The sequence below is a fragment of the Oncorhynchus kisutch genome, unplaced genomic scaffold (genome assembly GCF_002021735.2).
Source record: "Oncorhynchus kisutch isolate 150728-3 unplaced genomic scaffold, Okis_V2 scaffold718, whole genome shotgun sequence".
NCBI classification, from domain to species: Eukaryota; Metazoa; Chordata; class Actinopteri; order Salmoniformes; family Salmonidae; genus Oncorhynchus; species Oncorhynchus kisutch.
This window is the reverse complement of record NW_022262663.1, coordinates 80,000-90,275: the sequence shown is the minus strand read 5'-3', so window position 1 is coordinate 90,275 and position 10,276 is coordinate 80,000.

The window sequence follows — 10,276 nt, the reverse complement described above, 5'->3', positions numbered from 1 at the left end:
GTTATTGATGGCCTATAGTGACCAAAGGTTTTACCTGCTATAGGTGTGCGCAGTGAACAGCCATAGCACCATAAACAGTAGCCTACCAGGCAGCCCTCGACATATCTTCATTACGCTGAATTAGTTTTTTTACCTAGTAGCCTAGACATCTAGTATTTGTCCAAAATTCATAAGCACAATGACTGTTTTTGGACACCTTTTGTGCTAGAAAGCTATATGTTCTAATCAAACTCATCCCTCAAACAGAATTTAGGTGACCTGCAAACTTATTTCCTTCATCTCATCTAACAATTACAGACACAGTCAGAGATCCATTAGGAGTGAGTATGGCCCGGTGTCTGTGACTGATGGTTGGTGGGAGAAGAGAGGAGGGATGGGATGGGGAGTTGGTTCTCAGAACCAGTATGGCCCTGTGTCACAGATGGGACAATAACTAATATGGCAAACACAGCACAGCAGCATCCAGTCTGCCTCCCAAGTGACAAACGACTTAGGGAATAGAGTTCTATTTTGGACAAAGCCAGAGTACTCTATCCCCATCCTTAGTTCCCACGACCTGCACTAAAATGCCAGTCCCTTTATCTGGCTCGTTTTAAACACAACGCCAAGTTGACCTAGGACATTTATAGACTGAGGTCGATTATGTAATAGTTTCTCTAAACGGAACAATCTTTTGAGGACTCAAGGATTTTTCATTGCAGTGTTCTGCTGTGGTCATTATCAGGGTATGGCCCTGAAAGTCGTTCTCGACGTGAATGAGATGGGGTTGCATATACTGTAGGCTATAGCCTGTCTTATTTTCTATTTGAATATCGCGACATAACCTATTTGTTTCTGGCCTATAGGCATTCACTTGTAATGGTGGTTGTATCTGTGTAACACGTTCGTGCCGAATCAAATTGAGCATGTTTTGCGGTTCCATCTGGGTGTAAACATTACGCATATTTTGGCCACGTTTGACGCGCGTAAAATCGAGGTCTTGGAAATCAAAATGTAGCCGACTAAGGTGTAAACTTAATTATCTTCCATCGGCTTCCCATAAATGTGTATATTAAGCCACTAAGGCATTTAAAAAACCAGCATGTTTACAAACTGGTTCGCCTGCTATTGTCAGTGATACAGGTCTCCCGCTTGGGATTGAATCCATCCAGATATAATTCAAGTCAGGTTTAACAGATTTCCTCCTTCCTTCTTCCATCCCCCAGAAATCAAAGCACAAGCCCTATCTGACTTCACTGTGATTATTTAGCTCCCTCTCCAGAGATAGCAAGTCTGGAAAATCATGGACGGTTTACTCTGTTTTCTAACGTTGTAACAGGCTAACATCTGGAACCAGTCAGATCGTCTACAGGGGAGGGGGCTTGGTCGTCACCCCCCTCTCTCTTGTGCGCTCTCCCTCTCTTTCCTCTCACCAGACAATATCACTGCAGAAAGGTACAAGCGGCCGCTCTCCACAGGGCTATTGAACAACTCCCGTTTCGTACGATTTTGGCCTGGAATTGATGACATAAAGTATCTGTAAATGAGGCCACGTGTATTTGCCTGTTTTTTGGACAGCATTTGGTGGAATCGATTCTATTGGAAGATTTAACCCTGTGTGAGCAGCAGTTCTGGAATATAGATCTTTTTTTGTTGCGCTGAGAGCTTGAATCTTTGCTTCTATTCCTTTTACGGCATCAGTGGCAGCGCGCGGGGTTTGGTGTCATTGGTCCGGCTTTTGATGTACCCTATTTAAAACATCTGCGGGCAAATTGATAGGATTTTGATTAATAGGTAGGCTAGCAGCAAATGGTGCTAGTGCCATGTTTCTTAGGTAGGGCCCGGATGTTCCGAGGATGCACTGGTTCGTCTTCTTAGGTGGTTCAAGCGAATATCTATTTATGTGTTCCAACTCCAGAATGGGGATCAGGTAATATTTACTGAAACGCAACAACAACAAAAAAAAGGAATATCGAAAGCTGTCCGGGCGTTATTCTTTTTTTATTTTCCTTCTCTTTGGTTTCTTTTTTTTTCTTCCTCTCTACTCCTTTTACAAGCCTTTTCTCCATTCACCTACGGATAAAGCTGGACCATATTTATGGTATGAATGAAAGCACAAACATGTACATACCAGAGGACACCCTTGAGAACCATCAAGGTAATGTCTTTTTTTGATATTCAGCTGTTTTCAAGCTGTGTGTGTGTCTGTGTTGTTGGGGGAGATGCATGATATTTATTCTGGTATGGGTTGGAGACGGAATGGCTTGTTACCTTCTCTTTTAAAAATATGAACATATGACACAAACCATAACGGGTTATTGGAAGTGTCAATGCGTTTTCACAGTTGTATCTGCATACATCCAGGCAGCCGTAGTTAGGTTAGCCTAGCAGCAACAGATCATCATTATTATTAGCCGACAGGTAACCAACGGACTAACACATGATCGCACCCCTATTGGATAAATATGGTTTCACACATGCATTTTACCCTAATGCCAATGTTGTAATCGTTTACAAACTTGTGGGTCGATTCAGTTTTAATGCTTGGAGCCCGTTTACAGGATGCAATGGAGGAAACGCACGGTCTCAGTGCAGGCACAAAATGATAGCCCACTGATGCGCATCGATATTTTCGATCACCTATCGATTCATTTATCATGGATCGATGCTCGCGTGTGAAACGTATAGTGCTAAAGTAGGTTACATGTAATTTGCATTCATGGACAAGACATGGCACATGAACAGGTTAGTTTCGGGATTTATAATCTAGTTAAAGTCACAGGCTTATGCGCAGGGCCTCAATTGTCATCACACTATAATCTATATTTTGGGATTTTGCGTTTAAAATCTCAAACAAGATACGGATAATGTGGGACATATTAACGTTGAATATGCATCAAGCAATAGCCTATAGGCCTATTCCGATCAAGGGTCTGTCTGTTGCATGCATGTTGCGCAGTAGACTATTTGACTCTTCCCACGTTGAGCTGAGCATTACTAACTCACAACAGTGGCTAAATCACTACAGTGTCCTTAGGCTATATGACGGAATAGCCTACAATGCAGTGATTTAAGACAAACTACGGAGTAGGTTATAGTTGCCTTGTCCTTTATCCGTGCCACCGACACCGTGGCGTCAGCAGAGAGAGGAGGGGCGGGGGCCCATAGCAACAGAGAGAGAGAGTGCTCGAGCTGCGAGCAGCAGACGGTGGTCTCGTACATGGAATCCTGCCTAAGCTTGTGCCTCAGCATATGTGGCGCAGCAGTTGATTGGTTTGGTCTCAGAGTATAACTATTACATAGCCTACATATCATCTTGGTGTCAACCCCCTGACACTCGCTATTAATATTTGTTATCTGTCTCATAGGAGGCGTATTGGTCATAGCAGTCTACATTGCGTAACGCAGCATCACACATGGGGATTCCTCTGATAATATTTCTGCACCGATGGCTGGTTGTTGTTGACCGATACTATTATGTCAACTTTAGCAAACTCGTAACGAAATGTAGTCCAACTTTCCTCCTTGAATTGTAGCCTATAGGCTCTTTCATTCGCCATTAAATGTTGATTTGGTGCTCCCGGCATTGCGCAGCCTCGGGCGGCCTTTTCAGCACCATGGACAGGTGATCTTTGATAGGCCGCCCTGCCATGACCTCCGTATCTGGGTGCCACACTGAACATGCCTTGGAAACCAATGGTGCTTCTTCTCTAATAGCCTGTTGTTGAAATAACCAACTTATTATTGTTATTATCATCATATCCTGGTTTATTTGAATTTTCCGTCAGATGAGATCCACATCTATTCTCATGTTGTTTTTTTTACGCAACGAGCTCGGGCTTCCTTTTTTCCAGAGGAAAAGTGGAGAAGGCTCCTCGCTGCTAAATTCTGATTTGGTCCCAAATTACACCATATTTTCTAGAGCACTATAAATGGGATATGGTGCCGTCTGTCCTCTAACAGCTCTCAAGGGATTTCAGGTCACGGTGTGAACAACCGTTTGTTCGTTTTTTTCCCGCTGTTTTGCTGTTCTCGACTTTGATTTTAAGTAGCCTAGATTTTACGGCCTCAGTTTTTATTCTCCCATACATTTAGCACATCGTCGCGTTACATAGTGCGGTCACGGCCAAAACGTATTATTTTACGAAAGTAAACGAAAGGACATCAGGTTTTAAAATATATAGCTTTTAGACTAGGCTACTCTCGTTCCCGCGGTCTGATCTAGACCTGCCTGTTGCCACACTACCTAGTGTGAGCGGCTCCTGCCCTCCTGCTAACCCAAGTGGCGTGGTTAGCTTTCGGGCTGTTGACCGCTTAATTCCGTTCAGTGTCCTTTCGTTTATTATTGATTACGGATTAGACTACATTCACTATACCATTTCATTCGGTCAGCAGAGTAATCATGAATGGACCACGCTTTGTAGGCCTATTGACGTTCTATTCAGTGCGACCTCAGTGCCATATGTCTTTGCCGATAAACTATAGCTAGCCTATAGCATAGTAGATCAGGAGATGACCCATTACAGGTAAATAGAACCGTTGTCAGAGGTGTGAACCAGGCAGTTGTAAAAAATATATATATTAGGCCAAACTCAGGAAGACTTCGAGTTCTGTTGATGTCAGACAGATAACATCACAGGCCTATACATATGTCCTCATTTTATTTATGCCTGAAATAAACTAGTGTGTGATGCGGTGAGGAAAATGTAGGCCAGTAGTGTAATGTACCAGTCAATCCTAATATAAACCTTATGTACCTTATTTGTGCATTAGAAGCTGAAGCTGGTTTGTTGTTATAGGAAGTACTGTCTCCACCTTTCTGTCCTCAGTGCTGATGTTGAACCTCTTAGGCCTACCACCTCTGTGTGCAGGGTGGGTGTGTACGGGGTGGGTGTGTGTACGGTGTGTGTACGGTGTGTGTGTATGGTGTGTGTGTACAGTGTGTGTGTACGGTGTGTGTGTGTACGGTGTGTGTGTGTACAGTGTGTGTACAGTGTGTTTATGTGTGTGTACGGTGTGTGTACAGTGTGTGTACAGTGTGTGTGTGTGTGTACGGTGTGTGTACAGTGTGTGTACAGTGTGTACGGTGTGTGTATGTTTGGTGTGTGTGTTCAAAATCAAATCAAATTGATGTATGTGCTTGTGTACCTCTTGGCTTCACCACTTTAGAATCAGTAAACTATAGAGCTGTCTTTCATTACAGTACACTATGGTCCTAGTCAGTAGTGAGAGCTGTCTGTCATTACAGTACACTATGGTCCCAGTCAGTAGTGAGAGCTATCTGTCATTACAGTACAATATGGTCCTACAGTAGTGAGAGCTGTCTTTCATTACAGTACACTATGGTCCCAGTCAGTAGTGAGAGCTGTCTGTCATTACAGTACACTATGGTCCTACAGTAGTGAGAGCCGTCTTTCATTACAGTACACTATGGTCTGTCATTACAGTACACTATGGTCCCAGTCAGTAGTGAGAGCTGCTTGTCATTACAGTACACTATGGTCCTACAGTAGTGAGATCTATCTGTCAATACAGTAAACTATGGTCCCAGTCAGTAGTAAGAGCTGTCTGTCATTACAGTACACTATTGTCCTACAGTAGTGAGAGCTGTCTGTCATTACAGTAAACTATGGTCCTACAGTAGTGAGAGCTGTCTTTCATTACAGTACAATATGGTCCTACAGTAGTGAGAGCTGTCTGTCATTACAGTAAACTATGGTCCTACAGTAGTGAGAGCTGTCTGTCATTACAGTACACTATGGTCCCAGTCAGTAGTGGGAGCTGTCTGTCATTACAGTACACTATGGTCCCAGTCAGTAGTGACAGCTGTCTGTCATTACAGTAAACTATGGTCCTACAGTAGTGAGAGCTGTCTGTCATTACAGTAAACTATGGACCTACAGTAGTGAGAGCTGTCTGTCATTACAGTACACTATGGTCCCAGTCAGTAGTGAGAGCTGTCTGTCATTACAGTAAACTATGGTCCTACAGTAGTGAGAACTGTCTTTCATTACAGTACACTATGGTCCTACAGTAGTGAGAGCTGTCTGTCATTACAGTACACTATGGTCCCAGTCAGTAGTGAGAGCTGTCTGTCATTACAGTACACTATGGTCCTACAGTAGTGAGAGCTGTCTTTCATTACAGTACACTATCGTCCCAGTCAGTAGTGAGAGCTGTCTGTCATTACAGTACACTATGGTCCCAGTCAGTAGTGAGAGATGTCTGTCATTATAGTAAACTATGGTCCTACAGTAGTGAGAGCTGTCTGTCATTATAGTACACTATGGTCCTACAGTAGTGAGAGCTGTCTGTCATTATAGTACACTATGGTCCCAGTCTGTAGTGAGAGCTGTCTCTCATTACAGTACACTATGGTCCTACAGTAGTGAGAGCTGTCTGTCATTACAGTACACTATGGTCCTACAGTAGTGAGAGCTGTCTGTCATTACAGTACACTGGTCCTACAGTAGTGAGAGCTATCTGTCATTACAGTACACTATGGTCCTACAGTAGTGAGAGCAGTCTGTCATTACAGTACACTATGGTACCAGTCAGTAGTGAGAGCTGTCTGTCATTACAGTACACTATGGTCCTACAGTAGTGAGAGCTGTCTTTCATTACAGTACACTATGGTCCCAGTCAGTAGTGAGAGCTGTCTTTCATTACAGTACACTATGGTCCCAGTCAGTAGTGAGAGATGTCTGTCATTATAGTAAACTATGGTCCTACAGTAGTGAGAGCTGTCTGTCGTTATAGTACACTATGGTCCTACAGTAGTGAGAGCTGTCTGTCATTACAGTACACTATGGTCCCAGTCTGTAGTGAGAGCTGTCTCTCATTACAGTACACTATGGTCCTACAGTAGTGAGAGCTGTCTGTCATTACAGTAAACTATGGTCCTACAGTAGTGAGAGCTGTCTGTCATTACAGTACACTATGGTCCTACAGTAGTGAGAGCAGTCTGTCATTACAGTAAACTATGGTCCTACAGTAGTGAGAGCTGTCTGTCATTACAGTAAACTATGGTCCTACAGTAGTGAGAGCTGTCTGTCATTACAGTACACTATGGTCCTACAGTAGTGAGAGCTGTCTGTCATTACAGTACACTATGGTCCCAGTCAGTAGTGAGAGCTGTCTTTCATTACAGTACACTATGGTCCCAGTCAGTAGTGAGAGCTGTCTGTCATTACAGTAAACTATGGTCCTACAGTAGTGAGAGCTGTCTGTCATTACAGTACACTATGGTCCTACAGTAGTGAGAGCTGTCTGTCATTACAGTACACTATGGTCCCAGTCAGTAGTGAGAGCTGTCTTTCATTACAGTACACTATGGTCCTACAGTAGTGAGAGCTGTCTGTCATTACAGTAAACTATGGTCCTACAGTAGTGAGAGCTGTCTGTCATTACAGTACACTATGGTCCCAGTCAGTAGTGAGAGCTGTCTGTCATTACAGTAAACTATGGTCCTACAGTAGTGAGAACTGTCTTTCATTACAGTACACTATGGTCCTACAGTAGTGAGAGCTGTCTGTCATTACAGTACACTATGGTCCCAGTCAGTAGTGAGAGCTGTCTGTCATTACAGTACACTATGGTCCTACAGTAGTGAGAGCTGTCTTTCATTACAGTACACTATGGTCCCAGTCAGTAGTGAGAGATGTCTGTCATTATAGTAAACTATGGTCCTACAGTAGTGAGAGCTGTCTGTCATTATAGTACACTATGGTCCTACAGTAGTGAGAGCTGTCTGTCATTATAGTACACTATGGTCCCAGTCAGTAGTGAGAGCTGTCTGTCATTACAGTACACTATGGTCCCAGTCTGTAGTGAGAGCTGTCTCTCATTACAGTACACTATGGTCCTACAGTAGTGAGAGCTGTCTGTCATTACAGTACACTATGGTCCTACAGTAGTGAGAGCTGTCTGTCATTACAGTACACTATGGTCCTACAGTAGTGAGAGCTGTCTGTCATTACAGTACACTATGGTCCTACAGTAGTGAGAGCAGTCTGTCATTACAGTACACTATGGTACCAGTCAGTAGTGAGAGCTGTCTGTCATTACAGTACACTATGGTCCTACAGTAGTGAGAGCTGTCTTTCATTACAGTACACTATGGTCCCAGTCAGTAGTGAGAGCTGTCTTTCATTACAGTACACTATGGTCCCAGTCTGTAGTGAGAGCTGTCTCTCATTACAGTACACTATGGTCCTACAGTAGTGAGAGCTGTCTGTCATTACAGTACACTATGGTCCTACAGTAGTGAGAGCTGTCTGTCATTACAGTACACTATGGTCCTACAGTAGTGAGAGCTGTCTGTCATTACAGTACACTATGGTCCTACAGTAGTGAGAGCAGTCTGTCATTACAGTACACTATGGTCCCAGTCAGTAGTGAGAGCTGTCTGTCATTACAGTACACTATGGTCCTACAGTAGTGAGAGCTGTCTGTCATTACAGTAAACTATGGTCCTACAGTAGTGAGAGCTGTCTGTCATTACAGTAAACTATGGTCCTACAGTAGTGAGAGCTGTCTGTCATTACAGTACACTATGGTCCTACAGTAGTGAGAGCTGTCTGTCATTACAGTACACTATGGTCCCAGTCAGTAGTGAGAGCTGTCTTTCATTACAGTACACTATGGTCCCAGTCAGTAGTGAGAGCTGTCTGTCATTACAGTAAACTATGGTCCTACAGTAGTGAGAGCTGTCTGTCATTACAGTACACTATGGTCCCAGTCAGTAGTGAGAGCTGTCTTTCATTACAGTACACTATGGTCCTACAGTAGTGAGAGCAGTCTGTCATTACAGTACACTATGGTACCAGTCAGTAGTGAGAGCTGTCTGTCATTACAGTACACTATGGTCCTACAGTAGTGAGAGCTGTCTTTCATTACAGTACACTATGGTCCCAGTCAGTAGTGAGAGCTGTCTTTCATTACAGTACACTATGGTCCCAGTCTGTAGTGAGAGCTGTCTCTCATTACAGTACACTATGGTCCTACAGTAGTGAGAGCTGTCTGTCATTACAGTACACTATGGTCCTACAGTAGTGAGAGCTGTCTGTCATTACAGTACACTATGGTCCTACAGTAGTGAGAGCTGTCTGTCATTACAGTACACTATGGTCCTACAGTAGTGAGAGCAGTCTGTCATTACAGTACACTATGGTCCCAGTCAGTAGTGAGAGCTGTCTGTCATTACAGTACACTATGGTCCTACAGTAGTGAGAGCTGTCTGTCATTACAGTAAACTATGGTCCTACAGTAGTGAGAGCTGTCTGTCATTACAGTAAACTATGGTCCTACAGTAGTGAGAGCTGTCTGTCATTACAGTACACTATGGTCCTACAGTAGTGAGAGCTGTCTGTCATTACAGTACACTATGGTCCCAGTCAGTAGTGAGAGCTGTCTTTCATTACAGTACACTATGGTCCCAGTCAGTAGTGAGAGCTGTCTTTCATTACAGTACACTATGGTCCTACAGTAGTGAGAGCTGTCTGTCATTACAGTAAACTATGGTCCTACAGTAGTGAGAGCTGTCTTTCATTACAGTACACTATGGTCCCAATCAGTAGTGAGAGCTGTCTGTCATTACAGTACACTATGGTCCCAGTCAGTAGTGAGAGCTGTCTGTCGTTACAGTACACTATGGTCCTACAGTAGTGAGAGCTGTCTGTCATTACAGTACACTATGGTCCTACAGAGGTGACCGCTGTCTGTCATTACAGTACACTATGGTCCTACAGTAGTGAGAGCTGTCTGTCATTACAGTAAATTATAGTCCTACAGTAGTGAGAGCTATCTGTCATTACAGCACACTATGGTCCTACAGTAGTGAGAGCTGTCTGCCATTACAGCAACACTATGGTCCCAGTCAGCCTATGTAATCAGAGACCCACCATTTTCCCCACAAGCTACCTGCCAGACTCTCTCACACACATGTTCCTCTATTCTCGTGGGGCCCTCAAATAAATTCAATTCAAAATCCTATTTTCCCTAACCCATAACCCTAACCTTAACCCTAACCCTAACCCTAACACTAACACTAACGCTAAACCTAACCACTAACCCCTTACCCCTTACCCTAACCCTAATTATAAACCTAACCACTAACCCTAACCATAACCCTAAACCTGGTGCAATCAATTACCTTCAGAAGTCACATAATTAGTTAAAGTTAAGTCCACCTGTGTGAAATCTATGTGTCACATGATCTGTCACATGATTTCAGTATATATACACCTGTTCTGAAAGGCCTCAGAGTCTGCAACACCACTAAACAATGGGCACCACA